General features: G+C 38.3%; 1 protein-coding gene across 1 annotated transcript in view; it reads right to left on the bottom strand.

The window, feature by feature from the left end:
- Positions 1–15,248, bottom strand: part of ETNK1 (ethanolamine kinase 1) — a 139,657-nt gene that overhangs the window by 122,163 nt on the left and 2,246 nt on the right. The window contains exons 2-3 of the mRNA XM_042991942.1: positions 7,479–7,600; positions 2,754–2,851 (exon numbers count right to left, since the gene is read on the bottom strand). The gene's annotated coding sequence lies outside the window, so the exon portion shown is untranslated. The remainder of the gene's footprint in view (positions 1–2,753; positions 2,852–7,478; positions 7,601–15,248) is intronic.

Below are 15,248 nucleotides of genomic sequence, written 5' to 3'. Positions count from 1 at the left end.
CACAGACCATGAGATCATGACCTGAACCGAAGTAAGACACACAACAGACTGAGCCACCCAGGCTTCCCTACAACATGGTATTATTAAGTATAGTCACCATGCTGTACAAATGTGTATTGTCTTAGCCACTAAGTTCATGGCAATTTGTTACCACAGCGATAGGAAACACTTCCTCAGGGAAGCCTTTTTTTGATCTCCCCAAACTGGATTAGCCACTCCTCCTCAATGTTTGCTCAATTCCCTGTCCTTACCTTTCCCACAGCACTTGCCTTGCTGCATTGATTTCCCTGTTTGAAGCCCATCTCTACCGCAAAGCTGTGTGTTGCTCTAACAGGGATCACATTATTCCTCTTCTTCCCCAGAGCCTAACTTAAAGATACTGCTGAGCTGTAGCTCAGTAGGTATTTGTTGGATGAATGAACCCTCAAAAAGGGTTAAGATTATGTATTTATAATAAATCACGTGGAGTGACTAGTACGTTTTAAATGCAACTGAATTGGTCTTCCTAGCAAGAACAATAAAAAAAATCAACGCACAGAGCGGACTTTTTCCTAAGTGCCCCATGAACATCAGAGTAAAGTGGTTACCTTGACAACAAGGAGAAATCTGCTTTCCTTAGAGAAATGAAGTAGCAAAGCAAGAGAGAGTGAAATAATTAAGAAATTTTGAGGTTTAACAGGGACGTCTAAGTTTTTTACATAATGAGACATATGCTTCGACATGACATGTGTGCCAGCTACCATAAGTTTTTGTTCATGACAATAGTGAATTAAATGTGACTGTACTGGGCTTGCTACTATTGGATATGATTCCAACATGAGTCAGGGCCACATGACATTTTATTTATTATTTTCCTTTTGTTGTAAATCTTTGGTGTGCTCTAGTTTCACCATGTAATTTTATTTTATTTCTTTATTTTTTTAATTTTAATTTAATTTTTTTAATTTTTATTTTTTTAATGTTTATTTTTAAGAGAGAGAGACAGAGAGAGAGAGACAGAGTGCAAGCAGAAGAGGGGCAGAGAGAGAGGGAGACACAGAATCTAAAGCAGGCTCCAGGCTCTGAGCTGTCAGCACAGAGCCTGATGCGAGGCTCGAACTCATAAGCTGTGAGATCATGACCTGAGCCGAAGTCGGATACTCAACCACCTGAGCCACCCAAGCGCCCCAAATTTTTAATTTTATTTTAAGTAGGCTCTAGACCCAATGTGGCGCTTGAACTCACAACCTTGAGATTAAGAGTCACATGCTCTACTGACTGAGCCAGCCAGGCGCCCCGCACAATGTAATTCTAATATGCTAATTATGAAAAACAGAGGTCTCTCAGAATTGTGAGGGGTCCTTACAGAGTCACCTGAGTTTCTCTCTCATCTTCTACCTCCCCAACTGTTCAGAAGTCTGGTATTGCAAGGCTGAAGTCAAAGAGTTAGCTGGACAAGTTTTTGTCTGGAGACTCTAAGGAAAAATTAACTTCCAAGTTCTCCAGTGCAGTTGGCAGAATTCAGTTCCTTGTAGTTGTAGGAGTAAAGTCCCATTTACTTGCTGGCTGTCACTTAGGACTTGCTCTAAGCAACTAAAGGCTGCTGTTAGGTCTTTTCCCATGGCCACCATTGTTACTTCACAATATGGTATGTTTGCTTTCTTCCAGGCCAGCCAGACTTTGCCTTCTGCAACCAGCCAGAGAAAACTCCCTACTTTTAAAGAGTTAATGTATTTGGGTCAGGCCTACCTAGATAATCTCCACATCTCAAGGTCACCTCTGCCACATAAGAACATAATCACAAGAGGAAAAGTCATCATATACACAGTCCTACGAATAGCATGCACAACATACGGGTGAAAAATTTGGTGCCATTTTAGAATTCTGCCCGCCCCAGCACTACACATCAAAGTTGATCAGAATGGGAGTGTATTTTGAAAACAAATAAACAAAAACACCTAAGATTTTTCTCAGTACTTTTCCTTATATTCCCACAGAGAACCACTCCTTTAATGGCACTGAATTTGAACAACTCACAATTACATAATTAATTTCATTCAGTCATAACTAATCCAATTCTTCCTGCATGACTCTTAACTTCAATTGGTTACACAATTAGCTTGCACAGGCTACCCTGCTGGCCAATGAATTCACATGAGCTAGCTAATCCATAAGACAACAAAACATTCTTTTGGAGAGCTAACAATATCAGCTGGTGGTTATGTTATTATGCTAGAGTTTTACAGGGTGCTACTATTAGGGGAAACTAGGTAAATGGTACATGAGACTCTTCTTTTACTTCTTATAACTGTATGTGAATCTACAAGTTTCATCTCAAACTGAAATTTCAAAGTAAAACAATCCGGTTTTTAGTGTGGTGTCAAATTATAGATGCCACATATCAGACTATCTGGTTTTGCTCTTTCCAGAATAAAAAAGTATGACCAGAGATAGGACTGGAAGGTTGAAAAGTAGGAAGTTGGGTTTGGAATTCCCTAAGTGAGGAATCTGATAAGAGCTCAATGAATGATGAGCAAAAAGCTCCAGACAGGCTTTTCCCCAGCTGAAGCAGCAATTTCTAGATTTTACCAAGTGGGTAAATCAGCTATTCATATTTTGGAGTTTGTGCATTGTTTAGAAGATTAGAAATCCAAAGCTTTTGCTAAGTTTTTGTTCTATTATTCAGAGAAGCAGATATTTTAAGCAACAACACTGTGTTGTGACCACTTAACAGAGGAAAAAATTTAAAAAAGAAGCCTCAAGGAGCGAGTTACCTATTTTCTTCTAGACACCATTTCTGTGATTCCAGTCACCATCACCATGTGACAAGGAAGGCCCATCAGTATTTTCCTCTGTGTGGATAGGTTGTACCCTGGCAAGGTAGGAAGAGAGCTGAAATGAGCCTTTGATTCAGTCAATTATGATTTTGACGACAAAAAGTATTTTAAAATAACTATTAAACTTAAATTTTAGATTGTTACATAATGAAACATCACATAAAAGTACTATATTCTGTGATCAACTTTGTTCTCTAATTTATTTTTTCTATTTGACCCCAAGCAAAAATTTTCCAGGCAACTTTCCAATGCTGTCTACCAGCTATTTTTTCCTTACATCTTAGTTATTAAAACTTCATGGTTTGCCACTCTAAGTCTGTAATAATTGAGGAAGTGGACTAAGGTGTCCTCATTCTGCTAATCCCTGCTTGTTTTTCACAAAATTACTAATCTTCAGGGAACATCTCAAACCATTATTTTTATTTCTGAGTCAGAAAACCAAAAAGCGGAGAAAGTTGTGGATAACAAGTGCTCTTGGAACATTAGACAATCTTTTATCTGGAAAGAGATGGATTTGATACATTGTCATTAAAAGTTCAGGGTGCCCCAAAGGTAGGATTATTTGATTCTCAATATACAACTTTTAAAAACTAAGACAAGGTTGACAGAAAAAAGTATAAAGGGTGTTTTTGTCTTTGTAGCTTACTCTGTGTCACGAGAATATTTGTATTTATGCAACACATCAGTTAAAGGATGCCCACCTTTCGTGGCCCTAAATATAAAAAACAAACAATTTTTGTTTGATGTCATTTGAGCCATCAAGGTCACTTTACATGGAAAGAAGTGACTAGTTCATGATGATGGGTCCTGACCATGGGTGTACTTTTCAAACTTTGGAAACAATAAAGGCAATACATTTCAGCAGAAGATAGCTTTTGCCCTATTGGAATGCTTCTTGAGTCTACCTTGTTAGAGTCAATCTATCCTGCCATAGGATGGCAGGCAATGCAGAAAAGCCTGAGACCAGACAGCCAGTGCCGAACTGACAGATTTATAAGAGCACATTCCAGTGTAACCATCCTATATGCAGTCACATGAGTGGGCCCACCAAAACCTATAGAAGTAACGTAGACAGCCTGGGTCAGAGGACCCAAAGAGGGTCCTGCAGGACCAGCCAAGAATAGAAATCAAACTTGAGCCAGGAACAAGTGAAAGCAGAGTTTACTGAATAGCTTAAGTGTTTGAGTATAGCAGACAAGTTTATGGGAGATTTGGAAAGGAAGGGAGAGTGAGTCTGTTCGTTGTGTGATGTTAGGGGTTTGTATCGGAAAGAGGTCCAGGTTATGTGTTCCTTTGGGAATTCACAGTAGGGTCTGATCAAAGCAAATGACAGGTGAACAATTGGTGTTATTTCATAAATTATTGCAGGTAGGGGATATTGATATCAGCATCGGTGGATGTTTGTTCAAAGCTAATGTCCTGGGGGTTGCCTGGGTGGCTCAGTTGGTTAAGCATCCGACTTCAGCTCAGGTCACGATCTCACGGTCTGTGAATACGAGCCCCGCGTCAGCCTTTGGGCTGACGGCTCAGAGCCTGGAGCCTGCTTCCGATTCTGTGTCTCCCTCTCTCTCTCTGCCCCTCCCCCGTTCATGTTCTGTCTCTCTCTGTCTCAAAAATAAATAAACGTAAAAAAAAAAAAAAAAAACCCACAAAGCTAATGTCCTGGAACACATTTGGAATCCGGTTCTTCTTAGATGTTATCAGGTGTTTGGGGGCCTAAGATGAAATTCGGAGAATCATTAACTTTCTAGCTTCCCCCTCAGAGTGGGAACATAGCTTCTTTGGTTGATTCAGATGCAAGGTGAAATATAGAACATGAAGAAATGAGGCCCAGCAGAAAACCAGCAAAGATGGAGCCTTTCTAAACATGAAGTTGTGGGGCACTTGGGTGGCTTAGTGGGTCTAGCATCTGACGCTTGATTTCAGCTAAGACCAGGGGGGTCGAGGGATCTCTCCCTCTACCCTTTTCCCCCACTCACGTGCTCTCTCTCTCTGTAACATAAAAAAAAAAAGAAAAAAGTAAAAAAATAAATAAAAATGAAGACATTTTAGTTTCCTTCTCAGAACCATCCAATCAACTCACAAAACTGTGAGCATAATGAATCTTGTCATATCACCAAGTTTTGGGGTGGTCAAAGCAGATTAAAATGGTTCAGGAAGACTTCACAGAACCCGACATGGACAAAACTAAACTTATTTTTCTTGACTTCCAGACTTCACTTTTTCTAGTAATGATGCCACCATGCCACCATTTCTTTTACTCTGTTTTGAAACAGAGGTATGTGTTTTTTTCATTTCTGTCTTTCTTTCCCTGATATATAGTGTCTAATTCTCATCAATTCTTCCTTAAGAATTTCCTTCTCACCTCTTTTCTATTATATTTAGCAGACAAGTATATGGGAGATTTGGAGAGGAAATATGTCTATTTCCAAATATGTTTATTTATTTATTTTGAGAGAAAGAGAGAGAGTGTGTGTGCATGTGAGTGGGGCAGGGGCAGAGAGAGAGGGAGAAAGAATCCTAAGCAGGCTCCACACTGTCAGCCCAGAGCCTGACACAGGGTCTCCACCTCTCAAACCATGAGATCATGACCTGAGCCAAAACCAAGAGTTGGGTGCTTAACTGACTGAACCACCCAGGCGTCCCTTATGCCAATTTAATGACTGAAGTACAGCTCTGATTTTTTTTTTTTTAGTTTATTTATTTTGAGAGAGAGAGAGAAAAAGAAAGAGCACAAGTGGGGGAGGGTCAGAGAGAAGTAAAGACAGAACCTCAAGCAGGCTCTGCAACCTCAGTGCAGAGGCCATTCGGGGCTTGGACTCACAAACTACGAGAGCATGACCTGAATCAGATGCTTAACTGACTGTGCCACCCAGGTGCTCCCAGCAGGGATTTTATTTTGCTTTCAGTCTTCAGCAGTTCAATTTATGAGGTCCTGAATCCTCATGTAATTTATTGTAGCAAAATATTGTTCCAATTAGGCTTCTTTCCACCAGAAAAAAATCCTTAAATGGCTTCTTTTGACTACACAAGAATGTTCTTTATCTTCAGCCTTATCTATTGAATCACCTCCTTCCCAATTCTGATTGCTACATATATTTCCAGGTATATCCTATCTTTCTCCCAAGTTATCATCTTTCTCCAAAAAATCCCAACTCCAGCCAAACTAGCCTGATCATACTTTCTAGACTATGCCATAAGCATTCTTTAACATTTTTGCTGTTGATTTTTTTCTCAAATGACTTTCCACTTATCTAGAAATGTCCCATTCAAATTTTACCTTCTATATGAGGCTTCTTCTCTAATTATTCCCAAATTATTTTTTCGAACTCCTTTAATAATTTATTGTCCAAACCATTCAGTTAATACCCACTATGGTCATTTATTACAGTTACATTTATTTTGTATGAATGTTTTATCTACACACCTGAATTGTAGCCTTCTGGAGATCAAGGTCTACATTTTATGCCTTATATAAATATAGTGTTATTAGCAATGTAATGCCCCCGATTTCGAATCCGAGAGACCACCAAGGAGCCAATACCGATGCAAATGCACGAGGGTTTATTTACAAACTCGAGCTTGGGCCCAAGTATACCCGACACAGCGGAGCAGGGACTTGGACCCCTAAGTTAATAGTCGAAGCAGTTTTATAGGGGCCAGTGGCCAATGAGATTGTAACACACACAGAAAGTTGCATAGTCATGTCAGTCCACACGCAGGTGGCCAATTGAATTACAATTTACCCTATAGTAACTGTTTGAACTAGCCTATCACTCTGGTCAGAATTGGCGCGCAAGTTTGGCGGGCAAAAGGCGGAGTTTACATTCTTTGGCGGTTAGGGGTTCCGCATTCCTATTTGAGCCGGTTTCCAGTAAGGGTGTGCTCAGCGGCTTGACTAGGGTGGGGGGAGTGTCTTAGGTCTCATGGGGGTTATACATGAGATGGTGGGTGTAGCATAAAATGGAGTTAGTCTTGCTCTGCTTGTCCAGGGTTAGGGGATTTTTGTTAAATTCCTTGGGTACCACAGTAAATATTGATATTGAAAGAGGCAGTGAGATTTGAGTAGGTAGGGAGAGAAGGTGCATTCTAGAGGAAAAGCAGTAACAAGTGAGAATATGTATGGTTTATTCCAGAAATGGGAAAGATAATATCAAATAAAGGGTCAATTCAATTACTTAACAACAACAACAACAACAGCACTCAGCTATCCATTCTTCATCTCGCTTGCTTTTCTCCAAGGCACAGTGATGTTCATTTATGCCTCAGGGCTTTTACACTGCTGTGGAAAATATGATCACAGAAATAGAATTTTAAAAATACTTTGTTGTTTGCAAAAACTGTGTTACAGGAAAAAGAAAAGAAAAGAAAAGAAAAAAACTGTGTTACAGGAAGGAAAGAGGGGGAATGTTTACTGACCAGAGGCAAATTATCACCATTCGCCAGTTCCAGGGTCTATTTTACACCTAAATTCTCCTCCCCATCCCCCAGTTGCCTAGTGGTTAGCAGGAGAGGAAATGCCTCAAAACATCCAGCAGGGTGGGGGAAGGGAGAGCCCTGTAGTCAAAAGTTCCTAAGAGCTCTTTGAAAGGGGTGCTGTTTCCATATATTTAAAAGGGCCACACAGCTGGTCAACTAAAACACTGAGGAACTACCATTTACCTGAGATCTTAAATTTCTCCAACAACTGACAGGTAGTGCTTTCTTCATTCAACAAGTTCATTTATCCAACAAATATTCTCTGAATGTCCACTATAAGAGGCATTGTTCTGGGAGAATACATGCTTTATAACAAACAATAAACAAAAATTATATACCGAAGAGTTGAAAACAATTTTTACCATTTTTATAATATAAAAAAATAATATAATTTTATTTTGTGTGCTCTGAACAACAGCTTCAATTACATAAACCAAAAAGAAAAAAAACCTGGCAAACCTATAATGAAAATAAATCAGTCTATAAACATAATAGTTTATCATGGAGAAGCTAATTTCTTTACTGTCCCTTTTCTTCCTACATCTTGGTATTGCTCTTCTCTTCCTATTTTCAGGACATCATTGTCCAGAGAGTTACTGTCAAGTCATTCAATTTAAAACTGTCTCCCTATCATTTTTTTCTATCATCCTTTACAGTCTATGTACTTGCCCAAAGTTATAGTATTCATTTACTTGTTTATCAGTTTTTCCTCTACTAAAATGTGTTCTATGAGGGCAGGGATATCACCTTTCTAATTCATCATGATATCTGGTTCCCTGAACAGTTCCTGCCACAGAAAAATGTTGCTGAATAAATGAATAACTAAACAATAATTAACAATTGTTGGATACTTCTGTGTACTAGAAATGTTGAATGCATTATCTTAGTTCTCCCTAGAATCTTTTATTTTACAGGAACGGTGAGAAATTTACTCAATCTCACAGTTAGTAAATGACAGAGTCAAGATTTGAATCAGGGATGTTATCTTCTCATGAGTCCTTGGCATTCCATTGGACTTGGGAATCCACCAGAGCCTCTTTTTACATTTGTATATACATATATGCATCTATGTATACATTTTTTAAATACCTTCTTTTTTGTTAATGTATACTTATTTATTTTGAGAGAGACTGGGAGAGTTTGAGCTAGGAGAGGCAGAGAGAGAGAACAGAATCCCAAGCAGGCTCCATACTCAGAGCTGCCTGATGCAGGACTCTATCCCACGACCATGGGATCATGACTTGAGCCAAAATCAAGAGTTGGTTGCTTAACCAACTGAGCCATCCAGGTACCCCATGTCTTACGCAAATATATTTTCAAGTAGGCTCTATGCTCAACATGGGGCTTGAACTCATGATCCTGAGATAGAGAGTTGCGGGCTCTGTTGAATGACCCAGCACGGTACCCCAGGGGTATGTAATTGTGTTATTTCAATTAAAATATACTGAAATGCTTATTGGGCATAATGTGTCAGAGATGCAATGGTGAGGCTGAAATGGAAGGTACCTGACTTCATGGAGCTTATATATTATGGCAGAAGACATTAGCTACTTGCATAATTAATTATCTAGTTACCATTATTTTAGTATCAGAAAGGATAACTTAAGGTACTTAGGACACTACATAACAGGAGAAGCTGACCTAGTCTGGGGATTTGAGAAAGTTTATATGAGGAAACAACATTTGGGTTTCTACTCATCTTTCAGATTTCAACCCAAATGTCATGAGTATTCCAGATAGTAAAGTGAGTAAAATGCCCCATGGTAGAAGAACTTTTAAAATAAAGCTTTTATTATTATATGGATCTCTGAAATATAAAGAGTTAAAATTTCTATAAGACTGTTATTATGCCTGAGAAATGTATATTTATAAATATTTATTTATTTATTAAATAATAAATATTTATTTATTAAAATTTAGTAAAAATTAAAGCACTAAAATTTAAAATTTAGTCAAAATTTTGTCAAAATTAAAGCATCTAATGAAAATTGAAATGTTTCCAATTGTTTCCAAAATGTTCCTGCAGTTGATTTATTTACATAAGGATCTACCCAGGAGTCATAGACAACACTTGGTTGAATCATGTCTTAAATTCTTTAAAATATATAACTTTCACCACCTTTTTTTGCCTTGCAATATATTTGTATAAGAAACTGGGTCTTTTGTTCTATAGAATTGCCCATGTTTTGGATTTTCTGGGTTGCATCCCCATGGTGTTGTTTAACATGTTTGTCTGTATTTTCTGTGAAACTGGTAATTAGAGACTTGATCAGATTCAGGCTCAATTTCTTTCTTTCTTTCTTTCTTTCTTTCTTTCTTTCTTTCTTTCTTTCTTTCTTTCTTTCTTTTTTCTTTCTTTTTTGGCAGGACTACTTCATTGGTGCTGGGTATGTCTTACTGTATCAAAGCAGAAGACACATAAGCCTGGGGTATGTGGATGACTCAGTTGGTTAAGCGTCTGACTTAGGCTCAGGTCATGATCTCATGGTTTGTGGCTTCGAGCCCACATCAGACTCTCTGATGTGACCATGGAGCTGGCTTCGGAGCCTCTGTCCCTTTCTCTCTGCCCCTTCCCTACTCACGCTCTCTCTCAAAAGAAATAAACATTTAAAAAAATAAATAGAAATAAAAATAATATACATAAGTACAATTTCTTTGTATTATTATTCCTCCCCTTTCTTAGATAAAAGACACTTGTTTTTTTCCCCTCTTCTTTTTAAAGCTTAGCTGGTATATTCTGATGATTATTCTATAATAGTATATAGATATTATTTTTATTTTACAGTTGTATATTATTTAAGTATGCAAAATAACATAGTTTATTCAACCAGTCTTTTTATGATGGGCATATGTGTTGTTCTTTGTCTTTTGCCATTTCAAAGAATGCTGCCATTAATAGCCTGTACACTCAACTTTTTGAGCTTTGTTAGTGTTTCTCTGGGATAGAGTCCCCCTTTTTTTTTTAAGTTTATTTATTTATTTTGAGAGAGAGAGTGAAAGTAAGTGGGGGAGGGAGGGACAAAGACAGAGGGAGAGAGAAAATCCCAAGCAGGCTCTGCCCCGTTAGCCCAGAGCCTGACACGAGGCTCAGTCTCATGTACTGCCAGATCAGGACCTGGGCCAAAATCAAGAGTTGGATGCTTAACCAACTGAGTTACCCAGGTGCCCCTGGAGTAGATTCCTAAAAGTAGCATTATTGGGTTAAACACAAATCCATACATAACTGTGCTGAATTTTGCCAAATTCTCTTCCATACAGGTTATGTAATTTTGCATTCCCACTAGCAGTATATGATAGAATCTATCTCCCCACAGCCTTTCTACAGAGTATATTGTCAAACTTTTGGATTATGCCCTTTTTGGTATGCAAGAAATAACAACTCCTTTTGTTATAAATTTGCATCGTTATTATGAGAATTCTTTAATATGTTGTAGGGCCCTTTAACTATCTATAAACCATCTGTTTATATTTCTCCTCCATTTTCCAAAAGGATTTTAGCTTTTTTAGAAGCTCTTTATTTATCAGGGATATTCATTCTTTGTGATAGAAGTTCCAACCATTATGATGTGAGGAATACATTCAATTTTTCTTTTTTCCACACAGCATCAATAATTAAGAATTGGAACATGGTAGGGTTTTTTGCAGTTGAAAAGAGATCAATGCAGACAGCATAGGTCAGTGGAAGAGTCATGAAAAATAAAGTCATGTAAGATTACATGATCTTACAGACTCTTACAGTCTAGATTTTAAATTTTGGTTTTTATCTGAATAGCAGTAAATAGGCATGAAGAGTAATATGAACCAGGGGATGTTTAAACAAACCTCCCTCAGCTGGGGGAAGTGATGGGTCAGTTTCTTTATCCAAATGGGAGGCACTATAGAGATTATCTACTTGGTGGCCAAGACACAAGGGGAGTAACAGTGGGTAAGGTCCCAGGGTATGTAGCTGAATTTAAACTTGGAATATTATTCAAGTCCCAACATCTTTATTGATTTATTTTTTTAAGTTTTGACATCTTTAGTATTAAAAGATATGTAACTTATCTTGTTCCAATAGGGTTTCTGCAAGTATTGTTAAAATTTCAACTTCATCTGAACAGCAGTTGCTGTCTGCATGTATACCACCTGTAACATGTAAAACTACTCCCTCCTGTGGGAAGCAACACAACCTATAGCAGGTTTAAAAATTTCTTATGTAGCTATCTGGAACAGACCGAGTAAGTGTCATATCACAGTAGGCTGTGCAGGGCACAAGCCATAAACTCAGCTTACTTTTGTTCTTGCCATCAATTGCAGTAATTAGCAACCATTCCACTTGTCAGCACTCTTCTACTGAATAGTGCTTCTCCACACTGGGAGCTGAATCTTGCTGAATGATAAATTCAGTAAATATATATCTCTAGCTTTGCTTTCCAGTGTACATTGTATAGATTACTGGGCTCCTCCCCTAAGAATAGGAAAAGATTTGAAGTTACCCTCAAGGGGTTAGGGAATTATATATCAATGTAATTAATTTAATTAATGTAAGTGTTAGTGTCTCTGTGAAGATAATGGCTTATAGGATCATAAAAACTCTGTTAGTGCCATCTAATTGGGAAAGGAAAAATGGTATGTATAGGAGGAAGTATAGTGTTAACTTTTAAGGGTCAGACATATAACTTGGGTCCTGGGAAGTGAGGTGAATTGGGACCTACTTCAGTTTGTAGATACTGAAATGAAACAATTTATTTGAACAATTCATTTGAAATGGAATAATTCAGTGCTAGGTGATAGATTAACACCAGGGGAAGAAGGTATAATCTGACTTTAAAAAACCCAACAAGACAAAAATAAAAACCCACTTCGATGTCTCTGTCTTGAATTTCAGAACATTTTTACTTTTTACATTTTATTTTATTTATTTTTTAAAATGTTTATTTATTTATTTTGGGAGTGGCCTAGAGCAAGTGAATGAGGGAGGGACAGAGAAAGGAAAGGGAACGAAAATACCAAGTAGGCTCTGCGCTGTCAGCACAGAGCCCGATGCTCACAATCTCATGAATCATGAGATCGTGACCCGAGCCGAGATCAAGAAACGGACGCTCAACCGACTGAGCCATGCAGGTGCCCCTGAACATTTTAATTTTTTTTAAATCTTTTATTTTTTAAGTATTTATTTATTTTGAGAGAGAGAGAAAGACAGCACACGTGCGGGAGGGGCAGAGAGAGAGAGGGAGAGACCAAATCCCAAGCAGGCTCTGGCACTGTCAATCCACAGCCTGATGTGGGGCTCGATTCCATGAACCGTGAGATCATGACCTGAGTCAAAATCAAGAGTCTGATGCTCAACCAACTGAGCAACCCAGGCACCCCTCAACATTTTTACTTTCTTATAAAGAAAAGGGTCTGACAAGAATAAGGGAGTATCCCCTGATCTTTGGCAAGAAATTCCTCTAAAACAGAGTAATGGAAAGATTACGATTTTAAAAGATCACTTGGGCTACTTTATGGTGAATGCATTAGATGAAAGCAAGAGTAGAAGTGGGGATTCCAGTCTTCCAGGTGAGAAATAATGGTGGAAAGTAGATGGATTTGAGAAATTAATTGGGCATCAAGGGTAAAGAAGAGGAAGAGTCAAAGATTATTATCAATTGTGGCTAGAGTTTTCCACAAAGGCCTTAAGTAGACGTAAGTGGAAAACCTTTAGGCTTTGCAGTACAGGCACAAGTAGGAGGGCTTGTCCTGATGCTGGCACAATAAGAAAGTCAAGGCCTATAACCTTTTCATTACACCAGGTTGACATGGCCCACCAAATGCACCGATACTGATACAAAGCAACGTGTTCCCACTTCAGTAATCTTCCAATCTAGAGAAACTTTAACTTATTGTGGCCACTGTGCCCACCATACATGAAACACTCCTTTATGAGCTACAAGGGAACCAATGGGAAGATGAGTCTACCTAACAATTTAACTCAATTTTACCCTTTACTCAGCTGATTTGCTGCTTGAGAAGTAAAAGTACCTGAGTGTTCAAGTTGTCATTTGTACCTACCCTCAAACTTTCAGCTTGAGCACTTGACTAGGTAGCTGGTGTTTTGCAGTCTGAGATGGGTAACACAGTAGAGGAGGACCAGGCTTTTTATTTTGTTGTTGTTATTATAATTGCTGTTGTTACAGTTGTAGGAGAGGTAAACAAAATAAGTTTGGTTTTGGATATGGATTTTAAGGTCACTTTGATACTCCACATGGAAACAGGAACTAGGCAATTGAATATATGGGTCCAGATACTCGAAGAAAGTTGTGAGCTAAAGATAAAAGTGTTAGAATCCTCAGCTCAATAGAAAGAAATCAAAATTATGGGCATGAATGAGATCACCTAGGGAGAGACTATAGTTAGAAGAGGGACAAGAACTGAAACCCTAAAGAAAACTCGTATTTGTTAAGGACAGCGAGGAAGCTGAGAAGGCAGAAATATATGTTTATATATATATATATATATATATATATATATATATATATATATGGCAGAACAGATAAGAGAAGCATGGTATCTGAATATGAAGAGGAAGACCATTTCAAGGAGAACATGATTAACAGTGTCAAATGCTACTGAGTCCTGTAAAATGAAAACTGTCCACTGGATTTTACAGCCAAAAGTTATTGATGGCCTTGGTGAAAGTTGTTTTGGTAGAGTGGTGGTAGCTAAAGTCAGAAATTGTTTTAAGAGTATCTGTGAAGTGAGGAGAAGGCACCAAATATAGATAACCCTTGAGAAATTTAACCTTGAGAGGATGGAGAAGGATTAAAAGGAACATTTTAGGAAGCCAGAAAAGAGAGCAAAGCAATAAATGTATACGTTATGAACATTTAATTCCACAAGTATTTACTTCTGTAAGCATTTATGGATCACATGAAAGGCACAGGGAGGGAACTGAGAATTGAGAGATGTACAGGAAACAGTCCTTCTCCTCTAGGTACTCAAAGTTTAATAGGGGAGAGACACAGAAAAACAATTATGTATATAGACAGTGTAATAATAGATATATTGGATTTAGTAGCAGCATAGCAGTGGAAGTGGGAGTGTAGGTTTATCAAGAAGGAGATAAGGGAAGATGTTAGAAGTAACACTTAGGGGTGCCTGGGTGGCTCAGTCAGTTAAGCATCTCCGTCTTGATTTTGGCTCAGGTCATGATCTCATGGTTCCTGAGATGGAGCCCCTCAGTTTGGCTCTGCACTGAAGTCATGAAGCCTGCTTGGGATTCTCTCTCTCCCTCTCTCTCTGTCCCTACCCTGGTTCCACCACCTCTCTTTCTCAAAATAAAGAAATTTAAAAAAAGAAGTAATACTTAAATTGAGTTACGAGTTCTTAAGTGTTTGCAAGGATGACTATGAGCAAGACATTCTAAACAGAGAAAAATGCATAGTTTATAGGAAACTACATAAGCCTCTATTTTTTAAAATTTTATTAAGTGTTTCTTTGAGAGAGAGCACGAGTGTGGGAGGGGCAGAGAGAGGGAGATAAGAGAATCCCAAGCAATTTTTATCTTGCCTGAGCAGAGCCAGACTTGGGGCTCAGTTTCATGAACCTTGAGATCATGATCTGAGCCGAAATCAAGGGTCAGTTGCTTATCCAATTGAGCCACCCAGGTGCCCCCGAAATTACACACAGCCTTTAAAGAGGGGTTCTTGGAATCAAACTGCCTGGATATAAATCCTGCCTCCAACATTACCAGCTCTATGACTTTGGGTCACCAAGTAAGCATTGCAAAGCTTCAAATTCATTACCTATAAAATGAAGGCTGATAATTCCTATTGCATAGGATTTTAGGGAGCTTTAAAAGCTCCCTAGCACTGAATTCAGTAGCAGGTACATAGCAAATACTCAATACGTATTAACTTTATTTATTGTAGGATCTGAGATACAAAAAGAGTGGTAAAGTATGAAGCTACAAAAGTTAATCAGGAACCAGAT

The sequence above is a fragment of the Panthera tigris genome, chromosome B4 (assembly GCF_018350195.1).
Source record: "Panthera tigris isolate Pti1 chromosome B4, P.tigris_Pti1_mat1.1, whole genome shotgun sequence".
In the NCBI taxonomy this organism is placed as follows: Eukaryota; Metazoa; Chordata; class Mammalia; order Carnivora; family Felidae; genus Panthera; species Panthera tigris.
This window is presented reverse-complemented; position numbering and strand designations above follow the sequence as displayed.